The 25,094-nt window shown below is 43.8% G+C and overlaps 1 protein-coding gene and 1 pseudogene across 2 annotated transcripts in view; one reads left to right on the top strand and one right to left on the bottom strand.

Moving 5' to 3' along the window:
* The window catches only part of LOC147663312 (testis-expressed protein 264-like), a 732,805-nt gene that overhangs the window by 253,034 nt on the left and 454,677 nt on the right, over nucleotides 1-25,094 (bottom strand). The gene's annotated exons all lie outside the window — the stretch shown is intronic.
* On the top strand, nucleotides 13,403-13,866 carry LOC147663313 (protein BTG2-like; annotated as a pseudogene).

Here is a 25,094-nt window from a genome sequence, read left to right as displayed (position 1 = left end):
CAAACAGACAGTATTAACAACAGTGGGGAAAGTCACTCCCCCCTGCCCTCGAGTAACCCTCTCACTCTCTCAAGCAGGAACTTCTGCTTTCTCGCTGTGCGAAAAGGCAGAAACAAATGGTAGTTCTCTACTATTTGTTTCTGCCTTCTCGCACGGCGAGAAAGCAGTGGGACGGCGCCCAAATGCCCCCATGGAGGATCCGCCACTGTATTTTTTTTAGAATCAACATGTGCCAGTCACAAACCGTTTCCTTTTCACCTGTGACAGCTAGTTCAGAGTTCTTCAGCCAAGTGTACTTTTCAACTTTTTCGACGCAACTTGAGGCCAGATAACAGCCACGCCTACTAAATTGCAATGTGCAGGAGAGAGAGGGAAAAAATAATGAACTTGTTCTACAGACACTTTAGAAAAGTATCAATGTAAGTATAAACTAGTGCTCCTGTCGCCTGCCGAAAAGAGTAAAAAATTACAGAATCCAATTCAAAACCATTACCTCCAGTGCATACAAAAATGAATGCAACAAAGGCACTCATCAAAAGTGAGGTCCTGATTAACTGCTCAGCCAAATGTGGTATGAATTCCGGGTCCACACAGAAAGCATCAATGAGCTTACGGAAGATAAGTCGGGCAATTTGCCTGTAATTACAAAAATAATACTTCGTGGCACCATATGCAGGTGTTAAGAGATTATAAACTCGAAGCATAAAGAGAACAACTATTCATCTGAATATTGTCCCTTTAGCAACTGCGAATCCCTTGATGCCAAATTTCATAAACGATTGCTTTTTAGAGCCATATGCATTTTTTTATTTAATAGCTAAATTAGCAAAGCACGGCAGGCGTCCAACTTGCTTTCTAAGTATAAGATACGAAACCCATGCAAAATCCATTGACAAAAACTCCAATAGCAGTCAGTTTTCAAATTCCTTTTTCCGACTTCGCTTCACTTAATGAATAAAAGAGTATTGATGAAGTGCTTTGCAGGGGTTGTGGCTTGATCATCTGAAAGATGGCAACCTAGCTTCAGTGCTCCCATTCTCATGTAGCTTCAGACTGCGAATATATATATACATATATATATATATATATATATATATATATATATATATATATACATATACATATACATATACATACATATATATATATACATATACATATACATATACATACATATATATATATATACATATACATATACATATACATACATATATATATATACATATACATATATATATACATATACATATATATATATATATATATATATATATATATATATATATATATATATATATATATATATATATAATTTTTTGGGGGTGGGGAGTTCCCCCCAGAGTTTATATAGCACGAAGTAGAGGTTCAGACTGCGACTTTATATTATATAAATCACCTACCTGGATCCCCGCTGTGTCCCTCTGATTCTTTTTTCGGTTTAGATCCTTGTTTGCATATTTAGCGCGTCGGCCCGTGACGTGCTAGAGGGAACCGCCTTGTAAAGTGGACAGAGACAATCAGGGCACCATGCATCCTTCCAACTTTGTGTATCCAGGTTACTGGAAGCTCTCTGTTCCGCCGCACCTGCACTGAAGAGCAGCTCCGATGCAGCAAGCAGTTCGTGTAATCACACAGAGAAACCAAGGGTCATGGTATCCGAAGTTCCAGGACTGCCCCAGCGTGGATACTTGTGGTTAAGGCGTCTTGGGGACCCAGCCGGTGGTTTTTATCTACAAGCCGAGTTCGCCACTGACTCTGCGCCGTGTTCATAACGATGTCCAGGACCCAACAATTGGAAACAAGGGAATGAGAGCAGAACTCCACCCGGCATGCTGTGAGAGGGGCATGCTGGGATTTGTAGTTTGCCGACGCTACTGCATTATCATGAGTGACGGTTCCGCCCTACCAGGACAACCACCAATGGTAGAACATATGGGACTACTTACTGAGCAGTGGCAGCGAACATTGTTTGGCAGCAGGCATCTGAGGAAGTCATTGAAGACGAAACGCGTCATACCTAAGCTCTTTTGATAATAAATCACCTACATAGATCCCCGCTGTGTCCCTCGATTCTTTCTTCGGTTTGGATCCTTGTTTGCATATTTAGCGCGTCGGCCCGTGACGTGCTAGAGGGAACCGCCTTGTAAAGTGGACAGAGACAATCAGGGCACCTTGCATCCTTGCAACTTTGTGTATCCAGGTTACTGGAAGCTCTCTGTTCCGCCGCACCTGCACTGAGGATCAGCTCCGATGCAGCAAGCAGTTCGTGTAATCACACGGAGAAACCAAGGGTCATGGTATCCGAAGTTCCAGGACTGCCCCAGCGTGGATACTTGTGGTTAAGGCGTCTTGGAGACGCAGCCAGTGGTTTTTATCTACAAGCCGAGTTCGCCACTGACTCTGCACCGTGTTCATAACGATGTCCAGGACCCAACAATTGGAAACAAGGGAATGAGAGCAGAACTCCACCCGGCATGCTGTGAGAGGGGCATGCTGGGATTTGTAGTTTGCCGACGCTACTGCATTATCCTGAGTGACTCTGTTCCGCCCTACCAGGACAACCACCAATGGTAGAACATATGGGACTACTTACTGAGCAGTGGCAGCGAACTTTGTTTGGCAGCAGGCATCTGAGGAAGTCATTAAAGATGAAACGCGTCATGCCTAAGCTCTTTTGATATATATATATATATATATATATATATATATATATATATATATATATATATATATATATACACATAAATATATATAATTTTTTTTGGGGTGGGGGGTTCCCCCCGGAGTTTATATAGCACGAAGTATACCCGAAGGTATCAAAGTGCTTTACATGAGCAACAGTTGCATTACAGAGGGACACATTCACTTTATTGCTAGGCATGGGGAGATTAAGTGATTTGCCTTGCCCAGAATGACAGGATTTTGAGCGTCCCTGGCGAGACTCAAACCCGGTTCCCCAGCTTCACGGTCGACCGCTCTAACAAGTAGGTGGCAGAGTGGCAGGGGAACGGTGTTTTGAGTTTTTCAGACTTCTGCTCGGTCTTGAAGTAACTCGCCTTCATGCTGCTTATCAGTTTGACCCATTGCGCTAGTCTTTTTAAAAGATAAAAATAACATTAAAAGAGCATGCATCTAAATAAACACTATGGGGGATGCAGTGTCTCCAGAATTCAACATAATTTATATATTAATATATCCCTAGAGCCCAACCTTCATGTCGGGACTCTTAACATAGCACTCATTTAGTCACATTGTGATTCAATACAGTATAAGACGTCCTGGGAAAATAGGTTGCTGATATTGGAATAGGAACCAATGAACCAGCAGCAACTTAGCATTTCTGTATTAAGTTATATAGTGCCTAAAGCAGAAACTGCTAATTATTTTTGTGGCTATTCACCACATCCAATTTATTGGGATTAAGTGGCATTGTGGGAGCAATGATACTGTCGGCTATTTAATTGAAAGAGAACATTAAAATATGTTAAACGCAGTAACAGAAAGTTGATTTCCATATGGAAAAATATTGCTCACAAATATTTGCAAAGTGGGGAAATTGCAATAGTGCTTAATCCCACACCTAAAAACAACAGTCAGGTGAGGCATCTGCAATTCCTAAATCCATTTTTTCCTTAGTACAGGCCACAAGTTCAAGAAAATAGGTCTTTGGGGCTGTAACAAAAGACCAAAGAAAGACCCAGGATCACCTACAAAGTCACTTTTCATGCTCACCTTAAAAGATCTTATGAAGAAAATTATATATTTAACCCATTTGGAGTAGAGACAAACACTACTTTTTATAGAATAGAGATGAAGTTAACTAACCAATAGGGACTGAAATTGGACAAATAATTAGAACTAGCTCATGTCATGGTTAAAGTGGACTCAATAGCTAAGAAAATGCCCTTCTGAAAAAATAAACTGAGGACTTGGAAAATCAAAACAAGAGGAATAAACCATTTCTGAAAACCACCATTCCCCAAATTGTCAGATTGCCTGATTTTCCCATTATCAACATCAATATTCAAAGAGCTCATCACATTTGTGCAAATATCTCACTGAATGGTTCATCCATTCTTCACGGTTTTGATTTTTTTTTTATCTCTTTGCTGATTTAATGAGAGTCCTCTCTGCTCCATTGGTGGTTGTCCTGGTAGGGCGGAACAGAGTCACTCAGGATAATGCAGTAGCGTCGGCAAACTACAAATCCCAGCATGCCCCTCTCACAGCATGCCGGGTGGAGTTCTGCTCTCATTCCCTTGTTTCCAATTGTTGGGTCCTGGACATCGTTATAAACACTGCGCAGAGTCAGTGGCGAAAGTTGGCATTTTCTTGTCCCAACCATTTTGGTGCCTGCAGCCTCTATGCTGAGTCACATGACTAGACGTAGCTAACAGCTGGTCTTTGTTTATTACTCCCAGAGAGTGAGACAAAGGTGAAATTGGTATTAGCTGGATGGGTCATCTCTGACTTGATAGGGAAGTAGAGCATTCACCTACCACATTGGCATATCACAAAGACTGCCTTAGCACACTCACAAAGTGTTTCACACTAGTCTTTTGAGACCCCAGACAAGCTGGGGCCAGGGCAGGGAGGAAGGAGGTTCCAGATGACACCTCTGAGGGGAGAACTCTAGATGTTTCTCTCACTTCAAAGTGTGCACTAGGTATAAATAGTGGACCCTCAGACCCAACTCTTCTGTAGATATCTGGACTTGTGGAGGAGTCAGAAGAACTGCTGTGCTGTTCAGCTGCAAGAATAACAGCTGTCCTACTGCCGGTGTGGGAAGGACTGGACCTGCATCTTGAGCCCAGAACTACCAGTGTGACTCCAAGGACTAGTTGGCTGGCATCTTGATTAGAGCTTCATGGACAGAAAAGGCTCCAACTCCCCTAAACTCTACACATGGACACTCCCGGCTGTGGGTCTTGCCCTCCAATAGGGCCACCTCAGTCCTGGACACTGGGAAATGGGCCTGAAGGTGCTCTGCTAGCTCAACTGTGGTGCTAGCACAACCAACACAGCGCAATTCATCGCCTTGCAGCTCTGCATCCAAACAGCCACTGTGCAATGTATCCCTAAAACAGGACTTCACAGCTCCTCAGAACAGCTGCTGTGTGACGCATCATCGACGCAGGACCAGAATCACAGCCCAGCAGCTCATTTCAACCATCACTGCGCGGCACATCCTCGATGTAGGACCTTGCAACACTCCGCAACCAAAATGTTATGTACTTTATTCAGCGGGTCTACCATGTATCCAGTCTAACTCTATTTGGCACATGCTCCATCGCGGTCGGCCTGAGCTGGTGACTTTGTCCCGGTCAGGCGCGACCAGATAACCATAGGTTGCGCTTTGTTCTTTTAAAAACTATTTCTCCTTAAATCTTTAAAAATTGCCTATATCCGGTTCTACTGATTACGTTTCTGTTGCTTTGGGGTCAAATAGGTCATTCAATTTTACTCTATCTTTCTAAACTGATATGGGATTCTTATGGGATTCTTCTTGTGGAGTTTTTTCACTTTATTGCTGTTTTTGTGCTGCATAAATATTTTACACATTGCCTCAAAGTTAATTCTGAAAACTTTAGTGCTAAGCTACCAGATGTTTGGCACAGGTTAATTTTGGGTTTGTTTGTGTTTCACCCTGAAGAGAATGAGATTGATGCTTGAGTAGAGTTTCACCCACCTCTGCCAGTAACCAAATTTCATACAGTGTTACATTACCTAACGTGAATGTGTATAGCCCTAATGGGGCTGACTTGCATTTTCTGAGATTCTGTAGCTACCAAACAAATGTCCTGTGCCGAATGAGAACGTTCTAGCCTGTGGTGACTGCATTCAACTAATGGGTCCTTTTGTTCACTGAAGCTCTTGCATGAAATACATTCCAACAAAATGCAAAAGGCCTTTAAAAAATCAATTCCCTGCAGAGGATTGGTAGATGTATGGAGAATTTCTAATTCTGATCTTATGTTCTATTCATCTGTCTGTCATTTAAAGTCTAGAATTAACTACTTTCTTAGCTACAACCTTACTCAATCTATGATCAGTGCCGAGATTAGTGCCATCCTAATCTTGGATTATGGCCCTGTCACTGTAAAGAGTGACATGTTGTTTGGGAGCCCAGACTCAAACAGGTGCTCTTTAACAGCTCCTTGCTACGGAACAAGTCATTGGGAGAGGGGTTTAAATGATTTGGTGCAAGTTGTTTTTACTTTAATCGAACACACAATTTCAATCCTATTGTTATATCGGATTCACTCAAGGCGACATTAAAAGAATGAATCACTACATAGCTGCAAGGAAAAATACTCTTAAAAGATCCTCTGTTCTTCTGATACATATAAAAGAGCTAGAACATAAATATTACTTTTCTAATTATAAGGAATCGACCTTACCCAAGCAAAACTGGAACTTAATAAGAAATCTATTGAAGGGGAATTCAGTGTTCAGTTGAAAATCAATCCAAGGAATTATGATGGGCAAAGGAAATCAAGTGCTGGGCAATTACTTGAATATCAAGAAGCAGAAATCAGTGTTATCACTGATATTACTAGCAACCAATGAGGATTCTGAAGATATAAAATGCTTCAGCATTATACCAAGTCATATACTCTTAAATATCCCAATGGCGGACAACTTGGATGGCTTTTTCAATTCCATAACCAAAAACCCAGAACAATGACTGATCTTTTGCCCTTAGAGAAACACATCAAGACACGTGAATTATACTCTTACACTTACTAAACTTTCAAAAGACAAAGCCCCAGGCCCAGACGATTACTCTGTAGAGTGCTATTCACTATTCTCAGATGCCTAAACTAATATTAGTCTTCCAGCATTTCTTTTTACATCAAGCTGTCAGCTGATTTTACCGAGGGTCAGCATGCAAGGCAATGGGTGGAACATCCCTTAATGCAACCATTCACCCTTCAGCAAGTGGTATATATGATGCAAAAAAGTATAGCATTTCACGCCGCTGTTGTCATTCATTCGTGTTCCTTGGCCAAATCCTTGCTTCTGAAACATTACTTGGAGGTTTATAACTTAAGACGTTCCTCTATAGAGCATAATATTCATTTTTATAAATAATAATATTAAGCATGACAACATATTAAACTGGCAAGACTGGATAAGAAAAGGCGTCTGCCAAGTTAACCAATTTATTCAGACAGTCAATTGATTTCCTTTAATGAACTGTAACATACCTTTGATGTCCTGGACTCATTTGGTCATATCTATATTTTTCTATGAATGGTAAAGCTTCCTTCCTATATCAAATAACCTGAATGTATGTGACACTAATCCATTTAGGACCCAAGTTGAGATATCATTGGAAAATGACCTGGAGCTGAGGTTTCTTAATATGCTCTGGGACAAGCCTTTATTTAAGATTCACTTGATTTCTCATTCAGCCCGTTTAACTCAAAAGTTATTTACCACATATTATTCATTACTCCCAACTCTATTTCAAATGAAAGTCTCTAATGATAGCAAATGCAGGTCCTATCATATAGAAAACTGTGACCATTTGCCTATTATTTTTAAATTTTCTGAGATTGGAGCGTTGTTGATACAAGTTTGGAAAAAGATAACATTTAGTGTTTTGTAAATTTACCCTTCAGAAAAACAAACAGTTTCTTGGAGGCATCTGGTCTAATAATCTTTTAATTGGTAAAAGTGTAGATCTCCTAATTGCTATTGCTTTATATGTCATCACATCAAATGGCAAAAATACTAATAACATACTATGGTGGGATATAATTTCCATCACCACAGATTGGACAGATCAAACCTATAATTGATTCAAATGGTGCTCCAAAGGGGGCGTGATTTGGATGCCCGTAACTTCCTATTTAAATAACTCTGCTGACACAGTTTCTATAGTTGGTGACATTTTTGCTCCACCTTAATATTTTTATATTTCTTTAAACTTTTGTCTCTTGTACTGTATTGTACCATATTTTTTTCTTACTGAATTCATAAACATATAATAAGAAATAATTAACAGACTAATGGCTTTTAATATCTAAATTATAGCATAGGCTACCCGCTAATTGTACTGTCATGTTCCCTTCAGGCTTTTGCAAGTTCCCTCAACACCTTTTCTTACTTTCTTTCTCTTTTGCCCACCTCTTCTCTTTCTTTTAAAAGGAAAAAAATATTCAAATTATAATTTTTTGGGGTTACAATCTGCAGTATGCACAGAATACATTCTTCTGCTAGATTGTTATTTATTTAATTTGTTGGATATTTTCTTTAACTGTTAAATATTCTTTCCATATTTGTTAATGAATAATTAACTGCTCTTCAGCATTAATGTGTGATGACTGTTTGCTGTATCTATGGGTTTTATATTCTAGTCAAATATTTTTAACAAAAAATAAGGTGCAAGAGGTATCCAGTTAGTATGGGGTTGCGACATCAAGATCAAAGATGAAAATCCCAAATAAAAAGGCAAACAACTATGTTCTTTAAGTTATTTCCTAAAGAGAGAGGGATTGGATTGTTATTTGAGAATCAAAGCCAAGAATTTCCATATCTTTACAGATGAAGAAGAGGAGGTTTTGTCCACAGTAAGGTTTGCGAACTTTGGAAACTGGAAGTAAGGCAAAGTTTGTGGAAGGAAGCTGGCAAGAAGTTTGATTGCATACGAAAAGATGTTGTTAAAAAAAAAAGAGCTACAACCATGGATAGCTCGATGAAAAATGCTTAAACATTTGAAAGGGACATTTCATGAAGCCGAAGTCAGTGCCGTTCCATGAACCGACTAGATACAGATTCCCGTTGAGACCTAATAGTAGCCTTCTTGGAGCATTTTGCACCATCTTAAGTTATGAAGAGTTATCTTTGACTATCCCATGTAAACACTGTTACTACAATCAGGCGTAGGGATAAAATGTCCTGAATGACCGACTTGCATCAGTCCAGGGAAACTAAATGAAAAATGTAGCTATAAATGTAAGCACAGTCCATTCAGACATTCAACAGGGTATCATCTGCCCAATAGATAAAAAAAGAAACCCAAAAGACGAAGCTGGATGGCAAGAGGGTAACCCATACTTTGAAAAGAGTGGAACTGAGGGCGAAATCCAGAGCAACAATACAGTACCACTGGCGTAACGAAAATTGAGGGTTCCCCTGCAAGGTACGTGGAGGGGCCCCCTTCGGACTCAATGCGGGGCTCTCCAGCCAGAGTACTGTGCTGAGAAGGCCCCCTGGAGCGTGTGCCTCCCCCGCACCATGGGGGCTGAGGGGGCCTATGTTACGCCACTGCACAGTACAAAGGTTTAAAAGAACTGATGAAAAGCTAAACGGAGACCACTTGCACATGGTCCGTGAGGAAAAAAGGCATTGGAGTCAAGACACTACCACCCACCACAATCTCTGATAAATGTCATAGAAGAATCGGGTGAGAGCCAGCCTCAAACAATGTAGAGAGGACTAAAAGAACGAGAGCAGCCCATTCCCTAAATCCATTGTCACACATAGAACATTTACAGTGCCCACGATGACCTATACAGTAGCATGACCTGGGTGGAAACCTACTTGAGAAGAATCAAGCCACAAACTGGATTTGAAGAAAACACACAGTCTCAAATTGAAAGCACACTGAGGAATTCTACATGCAGGAGGCAGTAAGGAGAGGGGGTAATAATTTGCCAGAACCACAGGATTGTCAGAAGGCTTTCAGAAGAGTGGTTGAACGATTGCCCAGTTCCAATCTGTCGGGATGGTAAGCTTAGTTGTATATAAGGTGCATAGCTCTATAAGAATAGAAGCAATAGATGTTCATGCCAACTGAATGATTCTAGGAGGGCCAAGAGGGTGAGTTTAGATAATGTAAAGCTGGCGGTGGGGATTCAAAGTATCCGAGGGACTCCTGGTAGCTGGCAACATCTACAAGGAAAGACAATTAAGGGTGAAGTCAATCCAGTAATTATAAATCTGAGTACTGAGATCAGCTTCTTAAAAAAAGGGGAGTTGTATTAATAAGACTATCTATGAGAGAAAATGTTTGCACCGCTTAGAGCAGTAGGGAAGATCCTGTCCATAATTATATATATATATTCAGGAAGAGAGTGGAGGGGGGGGGACAAAAATAGTCAGACCAGTGAAGAGTACGAGTAGACTTGAACATTTTATTTTCCCTAGATGAGAAAATCAGGTGCAAGAAGTGATTGCTCCCATCTGTGGAGCCTGTTACAGATTTGTTCAGTTAATAGCTGCATGGGCATCCTATAGGCTTTGATGTCATCAAATCTTCTACACAGATATCGAAATCACCAAGCAATAAGAAAAGGGATTCTTGAATTGCGTAAGAAGCAATATAGTCAATAAATATTATGTGAATATTGAGGTTCTCGTCATGCAGGGTGACAAACGAGGCAGCATACACCGGATATTTTGGTGTAATTCCTACATCTCCGATAATAAAATTTCTTTGGAGCAGGGTTCAAGAAGAGTGACTCTGTATTTACTCTTGAAGAAAACCTTATCAACACCACCACCACCACCTGTTTTTCCTGCCAAATCAGCATGCAGGATCTTATAATTGGGAGGAACGACTGCTTTTATTTCAAAGCCTTGAGAATCTTGAGCTACATTTCGGTAACAAAAACTCTGCAAATAGAATAATAAGACGGTGCAGAAAACAGAACAGCGTTTTCCGCACGGTGTACAGCTCACCTACTTTAACTATTCAAAATACAATTCTAAGCTGTTACCTGTTTTGACCGAGAGTTAAATTTGTGTGTAGTTAAATTTGGCAAGATTAACATGTGAAAGTCCTTGTATGTACAAGTTTTACATTACAATAAAGAAGACGGACAGGCTGGATTAAAGCAAACAACCCTTCGTGCAGAAAGTATCGGTTATCTCAAATGGTCACTTTTTAATTTCAAGAAAACAGATTGGTGAAAAACACTGTGGAATAGTTACACTTCTTACCAATGTACATAACGAACAAGCATTGCCAAAGCGAATAGGTCTCACATACGACACCTATTGTCTTTATCAGTGCTTTTTGATATTTCATGTTGTGCAGCATCTGGATCTCCGACAACAACAAAAATGAATTAAAAAAACAAAGGGGGAGGGTGGGAATTTTTTTTTTCTTTTTCCCCCTTTTTCTCCTTTTAATGCGATGCTGTGCTTTGCACTGTTCCCTATTTGCTCTGACAGACCCGCTCCATGCCTTTGGGACACTTGTTGTCTGTACTGAAATGATTCTGAGAGCCGAGGGTCGTGGTTACGAATTTACTGTTTGTTCTGAAATCAATAAAAAGATTTAAACCATTAAAAGAGCAATGGAACCTTCAGTAGTAACTCATGATGAATTCATATCTTTCCTCATATGTATCACCTTTATGTTATTCAAATTTTCTTGTATACTCTTTTATCCTAATAAAATGTATTGAACTAAAAAAAAAAGCAATGGAACTTGAGGGGTTCAGAGAGTAACGGGGGAGCGGAGGGGGCAACCAACAGGGAGTGAGTGGTGGGCAAAGGAGCAACAGAGACTCTTGAGGTTGGATGTAGGATGGGGAAAAACATTTAAAAAGCCAGAGTGGGGGGGGGGGGGGAAAGCTTGGGGGAGGGATGAGAGAGCCTCACAGAGCGTGTGAGTGTTTGGGGGGGGGGAGGTGAGGAGGCGGGGGTGAGAGAGAAAGAGAGAGTGGGTGGGGAGGGGAGGGGGAGAGCGAGGGTGGGGGAGGGGGAGGGCAGTTTAGTAGGCGAGACCTAAAAAACAGTATTGGTTGTCAGTTGTTACAAAGATCAACAAGTTCACGCATGGAAGAGCACCAACCACCACTGGCTCGAAACTCTGTGGACAAAACAAATATTTGAAGGACTCATGAAATCCAAAATATTTAAAAGGGAAGTTGAAGAGAGATCTCACTCAAAACATTCACATCATTATACAAACGATGAACATGAGGTATGGCCTAGGCAGGTTCAAGCAATACTTAAGAACAACTGTAATCATACCAAATTAAGAAGTTAAAAATGTGCCAAACATTATAAGTGCCTAATTATGAGTGACCCATTGCATTGTGATCCGTGTGCGAACTTGCAATTTTAAGTGGTGAATGTGTCTCGCACCTGGTAACTACTGCTTGCAATAAAGTCCCCACTCCTCTTTAACTTTTGGCAGGTTGAACCTGTTGGAGTTTAAGTAGTGAAAAAGAAGTGGAAAATACCAGACATATTGGTTTTGGGGCGGTATGCACCAAAATCTGCATGTTAGGCCCAATTTCCAGGTAAGATTCTGGATAGACTCCAATTAACGCACCTGATAAATTCTGAATATCTTGCTGTTTGACTTTATCAGATGTGATAATTATCTGACCATGTGGCCCAAGTAATCAGACCATAAGGATCCATCCAAAAACCTATTCTTAAATCATGTGCAACTGGTGTTCAGCAACTGTTCCTTTTAAATATACCCAAATGAGAATGTGTAAAATCTAAAAGTGAGACAATGGAGTGGGGTTTAAAACATGTTTAAAACAGTAAATACTTGACTTAAATGTCTTCAACAGGGGTGGGGGAATCATATCGCCCGACGCCCGAACCAAGTTGTTTTTATCGGTGGGCAAGAAGATTTAATGTCTATTTCGTCCGACGGACAAGTAGACATTAAATCACATAAATAAGACAGGCTGGGGGCACTCTGGGGCTCACAGCCAATCAGATAAGCGTGCCGGAAGCCTTTGGAGGTTTCTGATTGGCTAGCAGCCCATAACTGGGCTCTAGACAGTGATTGGTTTAGAGTGAAAACGTCACTCAGTCTCAGCAAGCAGGAGTTTGTGGCCGCCGCGAGGTAATACATTAAGGTAAAATAAGCACTGCCATAATGCCTGCCATAGCACTTGTAGAGTGTTCAAAAGGGTTATATTGTGCTCAGCTTGCAGATTGCTCTGTAATTAGAATAGAACTGGTGCGCAGGCCTGCTGTGAGAGACCGTGTATAATGCGTGTCCTTATGGTTCCAGAAAGCGCGGGCTCTCATCGCTGCTATTGGAGCGTGAGACAGCATAAAACGTGGGGGTGCTGAAGCAGAGGGCCCAGTAAAGCGGCGCCGCAGTACGGGGGATCCGAAATAAGAGGTAACTTGACCCGGCCTGATTAAGGACCTGTCTGTGGGCTTCGGAGAGACTGCCGATCGATAGGGCCGGAGACAACATAGTATTGAAAACAAGCTGCAGACCGAATTAGCTGGGAGCCGTATCGCACTGTCCAAGGGAGCAGTCACTGTCCCTTTACCACAGCCACGCTAACTTCAACTTACTCCACACACTGTGGCACTATCAAGTGTCCCTAACCATCCAAGGGATCCGAAAATCAGAAGACATTCTGCCCACCCCCCACTCTTCTTTACACGAGGCCCCGTTATGACGCAGGACCCTGCCGCCGCCACTACCTAGTCCTGCTGTCCCATGGGCATGGGCACCGAGAGATCAGTGCTGCCGGCTTCCTATCCTCGTTGCTTCTGGGTGAGTGAGCGAGAGCAGACTGCGGGGTTTTGAAGGGGCGGTGGGCGAGGCGCTAGCAGAACACTAGAAACATGATCACTGGTTTCCACTTCCAGAGAAGCCAGCCAAAGGATCCGGGTACTGCTGCATTTGCATCAAACACAGTGAGTGGGGGAGTCTGATCGGCCTTATGAGCCATCAGCTCTTCACGCTGCTGCCTCTGTTTTGGTTCGGGTAGGACGGTTCCATTTGTGTGCTTTGAGGCAGCAGCCCTACCCCCTGTCCCAATTCCACCTACCTTACCGTCACTGCCGACCTGTAAGATGATGATGAACGGGTGCACGAGCATGTCCAAAAGCTACATGTAGACTGCAGCTAGCTAACGCCTCCATGGTTGTGTGCACGCCAGGGGGTGAAGTGGGGCCGTCACCTATATTCTAAAGAGCAAGTCACTGAAATAGAGCAACAACTAAAAGCAAGCGGGGAGGGGGGGAGCGGGATTGTGTATACCCTAAAGCTAAATGAACCTGATGCGTTTGGTTAATGTAAGGGAGGGGGCGAGGTAGCAGGGTGGATATTGCTCTTCAAAGATTAAAAGATTACCGGGTTTCAAGCCTGGCCTGATCAAGAACCCACTGAGTCCTTATTATCGGGGCCCAGTCACTGCCCGTTTACTACGGCTTGTGACCTTTTACCAAATCCTCCCAGCACTACGCTGCCTCTTTGTGGGGTTTTGAATATTTATATATATGTCACCTTGGGCCTTGCATTTCAAATTCACTGTGCCCTCACCCCCCCGTTTTGTTCTGTTGACAACATATCAGGAACGAGTGTCTTTGTTGCCCATGATGTTCGGTGTAAGTGCTCTAGCTCCGGGTGCCCTGGAATTCAGTTAACTTCACACCTTAAGTACCAACAGATGTTACCAACCGCTGCTATTGGAGCCGTGCTTTAAGTCGTGCCAACTGCGCACGTTTCCATTGCTGTGCAGAGAGCAGATTAGAACTCCCTTTCACGCTAGATGTGTGACACAGAATTGGTATATTGGGCAATTTCCTTCACAAATGGGCGATGTCTTTCCCATTCGTGTGAGAAAATGCTCAATTGGCCAGTGCCTTGTATTTTAGTGGGTATAATTCAGCCCGTTGTGAACATTTCTTTTAAGCTGCCACAGCGCTACAGTTTCTTTCTTGAGCTGCCAGGCTTGCTTAATTGCTAACTAAAGGACACTGGATAATTAGGTAAAGAGGTTGTCCAGATTACACCACGTTGGTAAAGTGAGGACATGAGCTTGGATTAGAAGGTGCATTTTGAGACTCTACAACCTAAATGTCCCCTCTGCTTAACACATTTGATTTCCTGTGCAACTGCGCCAATGTAATAATGCAGCGAAAAAAATGAATGTGTCCTGTAAATGTAACTGGCGCTCCTGTAAAGTGCTCCAATACCTTCAGGTCGAGTTCGCGGTATATAAAACCGCAAAAAAAAAAATGCCATTCTTTTATTAGCACTGAAAGTCAAATGCTAGCATATTCATGCCACATTAAAATTCACATCGATCCATAACGTGTAGAAAAAGAATGTCCAGCTTTTTTTTTAAAGCACCAAACGCCACTTTAAAGTGCGTGCGCACTACGTACAGGGCAAGTGGCTGTGGACACAGGCCATCTGCTCGGAGCCTGGATCCCCCTTGAGAAGCAGACATTCTTTCCCTCCTTTATTGTGCCCCAAGGTGAGACAACCGCACAGGGGGTCTGCATGAGGGACATTTCTGCAAGCCTCACCGCCCACGGGTATTTCCTCAATATCCTGCACACAGCAGCAGAAAAGGCAAAGCTTGACCCGGGCGAGAACAGGCAGCGCAATGGCTCTATTTCCATTTCAAAAGGTTGAAGCTGTTTTTTCCTCACCTTCTTATCTGTTACTCAGTGGTGTGGTGAACCTCCCACCTCCGCCTCCCCCTCGCTCTGTCAGCTGGAAGAGGGAGCGAGGGCTGCTACTGGGCCCCACTCAACCTAAAATCCTCAAAATAAAGAGCAATGAATTCTACAGTGTGTGAAGTGTAGCACTGTAATAAGTGTTGCTTGTGTACCCCAAATAACTGATATGTATGGGGGGCCCAAGTTAGCTTCTAAGGGTAGACCAGAACTACATAGTGGAGCAGGAACTCAGTGCTACCTGTTTGCTACTTCTCACTCTAGCCGAGACCTGACTTGCTGCCTGAGGCATTCTAATTGTTCAGACATCTTTGACTTGTGTTTGATTAAAAATAATCATTAAAACTGCTCTATTCATCAGAATAACCTATCCCCGTCCAGTATACTAGTTAAGTCTTAAAATGACTTGACTAGTGAAATGGTGGTGAGGTATGAAGGGTGCCATTAAAGAAGAGAACATGATGATTTCACCTGGCAGCAGTACAAAAATCTGGTGGTTTGTTCAGTTGGTATGTGCTAGTTTATACATATGCAGAGCTCTGCCAATGAAAACAACTAGAACATTCGGAAAGTGCTTGTGTGAAACCAGGGGGGCTCCATTTAAATACTCATAGTTTGTGAAAGAGAACCTGGCTAGTTGAAAATTGGCTTCCATGCTTAAATGGTGTGATCTTAAGCAAATATTTTAATTCACCAAAACTAACTTTTACTAAATAATAAAGGGAAGCACTTTCAAATGCATGCGTTCAGAATATGAGCTGTACAAAAACCCGTTTTTTAATTAATATGGACTACAATGTTGCTCTATATTCTGGTCACATACAGTGTTCACTTCTGCCGTGCTACTTGGTTCACTAATGGCACTGTCATCAGTGCGGTACATCGTCCATTCTTCAAGAATGTCAAGACTGATGGCGCGGGCAAACCGATCATGACGGTTCCGTTTTCTCCTTGGCAGGGCATGAAACATGCTTCTGTCTGTCTGTCTGTAGGCAAGCCAACGGGTGTTCATTTTTAATCAGTAAATAAATATTTTCAAAACATTTAGCCCCTCATTCCATAGGTGAATGCATTTATGGTGATGCATACACTTGTTTCTCTGTCAGCCCTTATGTTTGATGTATGGACGGGAGAAGGTGGGACAAGTGGATTTTACGGGACATGTAGATCTCAGTGACATTTTGTCCCTTGGACAAGTAGATTATTTTGAAAATTCCACACCCCTGCTTCAAGATTCTTAAAGAGGCACTCATTTGGCAAGTGGCATCTTCTGCACCATCAGTGATTATCCTGGCAATTTTCTTGAACATGGTCAGGTATTCCTTGTAGCTGCCCTTTGCTTTTGCAAATCTGTTCTTATACGTCCTATTGAGCCTTCCATTTTTCTTGTATTTGGAGTGGCTTTTTTGGATTGAGGCATTCTGATGCTCATCTTGAGCAGTGTTCATAGGCTCATTACTGGGTTCACTTGTATGTTCATTGCGATGTGAAGTAGTGTGGCTCACTGGTTAGAGGCGGCAGACCCGAGAGCAGAGGACGGCCCGGGACCAGGGTTCGATTCCCGGCGCGGCAGGTTTCTGGACCAGGGTCAGCGGACTCGATAATTCTCTCGCCTCGGTGCCCACTCTGATCAGCGATCACACTCGGCAACTCTGGGCATTAGCTTGCCTCATCTTCACTAACGGCCCCACCAGACCGCCAGGGATGCCTGGTCTCACCCTGGAGATACCCATTAAGGGACCATCTCTCAGGTAAGCCAGGAAGGGTTTCGCAGCGGTCGAAGCGCCTTGGGACCCTACGGGTAAGTAGTGCGCTATATAAATGCCTATACATACATACATACATGCGATTGACTGGCATAGGACTTATATCGCTGGTGTTCTCTGAAATATTAGTCACAATTTCATCCATAAGGTCCATAGCAGCATCGGGATGCTTTGGATTTTGGGAGTATTTCTAAACTTTTGTTGTTCAGATCATCACATTTTCTGATTTTTGGAGCAAGCTTTTTGTTGATAAAGTTGTTTTGCCTTTCTCTTATTATTTCCACTGATACTTACAGTGTTGTTGGATGCTTGCAGTACATCCTTTGCCATTTTTCTACTTTTATCTCTTTTCTACTTAGTTTTTTCTATAATTTGTTTCCTGTTTTTATTATCAAAATGCAGAACCATCAGCGCATTAATATTTCTTTTGTTTTTGTATCCTTTTTCCAATTCACCTAGCAGCAGAATTTTTTTTTTGACAGTAGTTTGGATGGTTTGCTGCTTGCTAAAACTGCAAGTCTAGTATCATTTTGCGCTTTTCGATGTGCATGCCTTGCATGTTATGACATTCCACATTTTGTTCCGAATCTGAAGTTACAGAATCCACAAAGGAATTGTAGCTCACTTTTTTTGTTCTACCTTTGTATTTCTCATAGTGGCATACAATGGTGTGAAAGTCGGCTTCGTAATCACATTTTGAACAATATGTTTTCAGGTAAAAGCCTCTATGTTCATTGGAGGCATGCTTTGTCAGCTCTTTGAAAGTTCCCATTATGTCTCCATATAGATTAGTTATATTTGTAATTGGAATATTTCCAGTATGTGACTTTTTTTTGGTGAAATCACTTTTCTTGTTATCAAGTTTATTGTTGACCTCATAAACATCAGGCAGATTTTCAAGTCTTGATGCAATAGTGTCACTCTTGGCTGAGGAGCCCCAAATTGAATGGTTTCACTGAGGTATATTGTTATCTCATCTTCTACCTTTAAAAAGTCATTGTTACTACTGCTCTTTACACGCTACAATTAGTTTCTTGACTTTGACATTCAGAGCACTGGGCAAAAATACATTCAGTGTCAACACGCAAATCAGGCCTTTGCGATGCTTTGTTTAAATTAAACAGTCAGATTCCCCTGATCCGCACCAGTTCTAAGTCAGCTGATAAGCGCCATTCGAGGTAAAACGCCAGACCTGCCCCCCTGGGAGGGGCATGGGAATAGGCAACCACTGCAGCTGGGGCAATCCACAGGACAGGCTTGGCTCGGCTCGTGTCCAGAGTTGCCGCCGCCTCTGAGATGCCTCGTCCAGCAGCAGCACGCAGCCCTGGTTCGCAGCCCTTGTTCGCACCCAAGTCTGACCGACCAAGCCCTTAGCACCAATCCTTATCCTGAAGTTATGGATCTAACGCTCATTGGCATGTATTAGCTCTAGAGCTACCACAGTTATCCAAGTAGCAGATGGACTGCTCAAAAGAACCATAAGTGATTTAATGAGCCATTAGCAGTTTCACTTTAACAGCTGTGTGCACTTACACATGCATGGCTTAATTTCCAAGACAAGCATATGCTACTGGCAAGATCGACCAGACAGTCGCACCTGCTGGATAGAAATAGGTACCATGTGCCCATCCTGCACCGATCTTCACACTCCTCAGAAGCCTGGCTCAGGTTGCTTGCAGGGGGTCAGGGCTATAACACAGGCACCACAACAGAAGGAAAAGGCAGGCCAAGGTGCAGTCTGAGCAAGACACAGGTGCTGTGACCTGGACTGGGCAGCCAGGGCCACCCCTCGGAACGGTCATTCCGAGCTGCTGCAGAAATGCACTTGGTGGAGTTGGGCAACGGACAGGCGTGCAGGACCCAGTCCACGAAGCAGCATCTGAGACTAGCACCATCCAACTGCCTCCACTCTGGTCAGACCACTTCACAAGCTGCCAGCCTGCTTAGCCTTTGCTCAGCTGAGTGGCCTCAATAAAAAGCAGCCCCTTGGATCAGACAGTCCAGGCAAGATGGTAGCTCCTTGCTTGAAACAGCTGAGGCTGCCCAAGCAGCCCATTCCTAAGTGGACCAAGTGTGCCCAATCAATCAAGAGTAAGTACTGGCTAAATTGGCCCCACACAGGATGCCCATGGATTTCAGCTTTTCATCCCTGTCTGCTCTCTGGGAAGCAAGAATCGGAGAATAGACCCATTAGAGAGGGCTGGAAGGCAGCCACAGACTCAGGCCTCTGGGAACCAGGGGCAGGCTGACCAGGCCCTTGAAGCACCTCGGGAAAAAGAACCGAGTACAAGGAGTTCCTTCATATCTTGTGCCTAATAATCCAAAGGAAGGCTACCTGCCTTCCTCGTAATCTATGCACACCAAGTGAAAGAGTGGCCATCAGAGTGAACACATCCAACCTCCCTGGAAGCCCTGAGCCTTCATCAGGACTTCCAGATCAGTCCGGCCATTACAGTCACAGTACAGTACAGGCTAAACAGCCCCCCAAGCAAGCTGCCTCTACGGAAATGTCAGCTGCCTACTCTCCAGGAAGCAAAGTTTGGTGGAAAAATTGATCCGAATGGCTGGAAGGCAGTCACAGACTCCATGGGACCAAAGGTTGGCCAGTCCAGGCCCTCGCAACACCTGGAGAAAAAGACCAGAGTGCAATGGGGTTCCCCAAACCTTGTCCCTAACAATCCAGAGGAAGGTTACTTGCCTTTCTTGAAATCCATGCACACCAAGTGAAAGGAGCCATTGGAGTGAACACATCTGACCTACTACAAACCTGGTTGGGCTTGGACAGTCAAATGAGCCATCATTGCGACTTCCAGGTCAGCCATCATGGTTACAGTACAGTGCTGGCTATATCCCGGAGACTACACCCCGGCCCTGGTGGCACCCGGGTGCAGACGACTGGGCACCAAGAGGGGTCCTGGGTACAATGCCCTCCTAATTCAAAGTCTACATCCCCTTCTTGTAATCTGTGTACACCGAGTGAGAGATGGGAGCATTCGTGAAAATGCACCTGACCTCCTGGAGCGCTGTCTAGACTCGAAGAGTCAAATGAGCCCTCATTGGAACTTCCAGGGCAGTCCAACCATGCAGGCGCACCAAAAGAATGCATTGCGCGTGACCAGATGTCAGGGTTTTTGAGCAACCAGATGCCCAGACTCGGAGGACGGCCATCTGAACGCACTAGGACTTCAGAAAAAGAATTTAACTCACGCTCTGACCTCACGCCTGGTCAGAGCTTCTGAACCCAGACAGGCAGGGCGATCTCATCGGTCCTGCAGGACCTCACCCCGCTCACTTTGCGACATGGCAGGATGGAGAATGGAGCCCAGAGCTTCAACCTCAGGGCCGGCCATAGCTCTGACCCGGGGACCCGGTCAGAGCTTCTTATCCCTGGCAAGCCGGGTATTCGTGCAGGGCACTTAGAGACAGGACGGGGCAGGTAACAGACCCCAGGATTTGGGGCTTTCACCCCATGGTGCAGTCAGAGCTTCTTATCCCAGGTATGCAGAGGAGGCCTTCCCGGTCCTGCGAGTCCCTTCCCGGGGTATCTTGAGAAACGACAGGCAGGTGAATGGAGCTCAAGTCCAGGGTCTTCCACTCCAAGACTCGCTGGGGCCTGGGCAGAACTTCTGAATGTAGACATGCAGGGAAGACCTTCCCGGGCACTGTGTAATACAGCAGGTCGAGGCAGACAGCCCAGGGCTTGTGGCTTTCAACCCCAGACTTGCTGGGGGTGTGACCTGGGGCCTGATGAGTGCTTCTTATCTCAGGCAAGCAGAGGCGGCCTCCCCGGAACCCCATCCTAGGCACTTTGCAACATGGCGCATCAAAACCAGGTCCCCGAGGTCCTCACTATGGGCTTTCCAGAGTACTACCCATTCCTGTACTCCGTGCACACAGAGTGAAAGATGGGGGCATTCAAGAGGATAAATCTGGCCTCCTGGAGCCCTGACTGGGCTTCAAGTTCCAAATGAGCTCTTATTGAGACTTCCTGGGCAACTTGGAATTCTGAGCAGCGTGTCACATGAAGGAAATTACGATTTAGAAAATATATATTTTAAGTACAAAATGTTACCAGTGGCGTTTGTGTGGCACATTTTGCACCACCCATGTAGGCATGGTTAAGTACCCCTAATTTAAATTACACCCAGGCCTACTTTTGATCTGTGATCCAGCTTAACCTGAATGCAGCAGAGATTCAGTCACTACTTGATGCAAGCCTTGCAAATATTGCATGACTTCACTCTGGACCAACCTGCACCCCACATAAAGTGCAAATAAATACTAACAAAAACTACAAAGAAAGACGAAGACAATTCTGAAAATATGTGTAGAGTGGTTGCAATATTACTGCTTCGAGTTTGGCGTATTTCCAGAAATATTGATCGTTTTAAGAAATAACAGCATAGCGAGTCAACAAACAGTAGCGCAATACTTTCAAAATCTTCAGGGCATTCACGTATAAAAGTCCTTTACTGACGAGGGGCTTTTTGAAAAAACATACCGACTGCAGTGGTTTATGAAAAGCAAATTATGTGTTGATTTAACAGCAAGAAGCTGGATTAAAGGTCTCTAACAAGCATTAACAAAGCATGTGCTCAAGATGGAAGTTAAACATAAGACATCACCAAGCATTCCAAACAGATGAAATGGTGAGGGGCAGCCATGCAAACACTTGTAAATGAAAGCATTATAGTAATCAGGCAAAGATGGAACTCTAGTCATTTTAAACCATGATAACAAAGAAAAAGATGTCAGATACCAACTATGTGACACATCTTGCAATAAGATCCATTACACAGCTGCAGGTACCATATGTCGACACCAGCTTCACTGATCACGATGGTACAGGTTGACGGAAAGGTCCATAACTGGAGGCCTGGCTAAGAGGAAATATGCAGGGGGCACTCACATCCTGCAGATAACAGTCATAGGGACAGTGGGTAAACTCGGCCACAGAGTGAGTATACAAAGTCTGCCGAATACGAAGTGGACAAGGAGAGCAAGAACATACCGGCTGCATAGTAACAAAGGGCTGTCAGGATGGATCAGTCAGCATTATTAGATCAAACGTTAGGGCATGCGGAGATCGGATGGGGTGGAAAGTATTGAAACTAACCCCTTCCATGTCCTTATCGGAACTTCCTTCTTTGCATTAATAACCTATGATTAGGCTTATTTGGCACCGAACAGATGCAAAATACCACCGAAATGGAATATGCTGCCCTGTATAAAAAAAAATAACTTAACATACAGTCAAAAGTGTATCAGCAGGAGTGTACAGTGAGCTTTTAAACAAGCATAGTGCACCAACCAAACTTTTAGTAAAAATGTTGTGAATGGTGGATTGGCCAAACCAAGGGTTCTTTAAGATGTGAGTAGTTTCCCTATTAGACAATTGATTTCAATAGTTTTTTAGCCCGATTGACTTCTTGGTTCAGATCTACCTCTGTGGGACGGGTTAAAAACTGATCAAGATGTGACATTTTCTCTGGCTCAAAACAAAAATACAATACACACCAGAACACAAAGATAACTGCTTTTAAAATGGATCTCAAACAGCATTCCTTAAAGACCTTTTGTGATCTGTACCCATCTTCTGTGTTTCATCTTAACCAATCCAACATTACAATGATAACACCATCTTGCTTACGAAATGTTCTTTGGTTATCACATTGTTATTCTAGGTCTTGTCTCTGTAAAGCACTCTGCCATCGTGTCCAGAGTCTTACTGCCCAATATACGAGCCTAAATGAATATTATAGTCATAGTTTTTTTCTAGAACGAATCCATTCCCACAAAGGTTACCTGTGATTTACTTGGAGGTATAAACTCTATACTTGACTCCCATTTTAATTTACACAAAGTGCGTGCACAAGGGCATTGCTGTCCCAAAGCTGTGCATCACCGACAGTCGTCTATAAATTCATTTGGTTCCAACATTACACAAAGTAACATCGTACCGAGGCCGCCAGTCACATTTACCCAGTATCCAAGGCTCCCCTAGCTGTTGGAAATGCAATTGGTCACGCCAATTAAAATGCAATTTACAGCTCCACTTGAAATCATTACATTACAAGCTTGGGCTGGTTAAGCGTGAAGAAAAATCTGTGCTCCCCCCCAGGCCCTACATGAGCGCAGAGAGGGGAGCCCATCATGTCAGAGCGTGCTTTATTACTTAGGCAAGCAGGCTTGTCCAAATGCAGGTTGTGGAGCCTGGGGACGACGCCTCGGCAATCCCACGAAAGGATAATGGGGCAGATCTCCTAGGGAAAGTAGGAGTAGAGCCAGCATAAGAAAAGGCAAAGAGTAGGGTGTCAGATCAGGGTTGGTACTGCCATGAACTAGAAAATCAATGAAACTGCAGGCCAGGCTTGAGGTACATTAGGAGAGATGTTTATGGGATTCAAATCCTGGAGAGGCAAGTAATGCTTGACGCCAGAAGCAAGAAGGATTGTAGAGAACGGTAAGTTACCATGACTGGCCAACTTGTGAGGTCCCCCTGGACTGATCTTGCATAGGGGGCACATCTGCCCACAAGGTTACTTACCTCGGGCTCCCTCTACAGACTCAATATCCCTCCAAAGTGCCTGTGCTGCTAGCTTTGTCACCCACACACCCGTGCGGGGATTCCCCGTAAAGGCCTGTTGGCAGCGTGCACTCCCACCCGCCCCCGCACCCTGTAGCCGACTTGCTTGAAGCACCCCATGCAGAGCCCTAAGAAACCGCTGTCCCCACCTATCCTGAGTAAAAAAGATGCTGTCTATGGACCGTAAATGCCCCACCAATCATGACCTCACCCGCAGTCCAAGGGCGCTACCATAAAGTATGACAAACACTGATTCCACTGCAATAAAAGAGGTTAAATACAAATGAGCATGAACCAAACAGTAACACAAAGATGTCACTTAAATCCTGGAAGATGTAAAGTAAAACACTTAGTAACCTGCAACAGGAGAACATAAGCACCAGCAACAAACCGCTGCCTAAAGGGAATGCTGGGAGGGACAAAAACAAAGGTTAAATATGTCCCGTGAGGGCTGCCGGCAGGTTCTGTGTTCTGGAGCGGCGAGCGATGAAAGAGACCTCTTCGCTGCTCCCCCACCCCATTTACAGCGCTAACCAGTTCCTCTGCGACCAGGAAGCGTTTAACCCCTTCGAGGCTGATGACGAGCTGGGCTCGTCATGGTGTAGCCTCCTCAAACACTGATGACGAGCCCAGCTCGTCATGAACAATGGAAAATGGCAATATCCAGCACAGGAGAAAAATAACCACAGCAGCAATGTGGTTAACCACTTACATGTCGCTGAACGCCTGGCGACTAATGCCTGTGCGTTGTAGGCTGGTGCCGGCCGCGTCGTATGGCACCACCCTCAGTCAAACAGGCTGGGACGCCATCCCGCCATAGGTGCTTTGCCCCCTAGTCGGGGTCGCCTTGTCATTGGGGGTAATCAGACTGGCGATGAAGTGAAAGAGCTGTGCTTGTATACTTTACCAGAATATTAGAGGGGTGCTGTAGCTCAGACCTGGGATTCATTAGTGAGGACTCATTGATGGCAGTGGCACAGTAAATACAAGAGGGCCTGAAGGTCTGGAATAAGGTACAATAAAAGAGCTGCAGAATTAGCCACTTCTGCAATGGCATAGCGTGCAGGACGTCAGGCTCAGAGGTACAGTGGTAAAGCAGCATGTGAAGTCACAGAGCTAAATCATCAAAGACATACATCAAAATTGGGGTACACTGGCCAATCTGCTTGAAAGGTCTTACTACTGGACTAGAGGAGTTGAAGCATTAATACGAGAACAGGATGATGTGTTGTTGGTTGGGAAAGAGGTGCACATGCAAAGACACTTGGAGGTCCCTCTATAGATAAAAGTGGGGAAGCTTGTTTATGGTACATCGATTGAGT

The sequence above is a fragment of the Lissotriton vulgaris genome, unplaced genomic scaffold, assembly GCF_964263255.1.
Source record: "Lissotriton vulgaris unplaced genomic scaffold, aLisVul1.2 SCAFFOLD_251, whole genome shotgun sequence".
Lineage (NCBI taxonomy): Eukaryota > Metazoa > Chordata > Amphibia > Caudata > Salamandridae > Lissotriton > Lissotriton vulgaris.
This window is presented reverse-complemented; position numbering and strand designations above follow the sequence as displayed.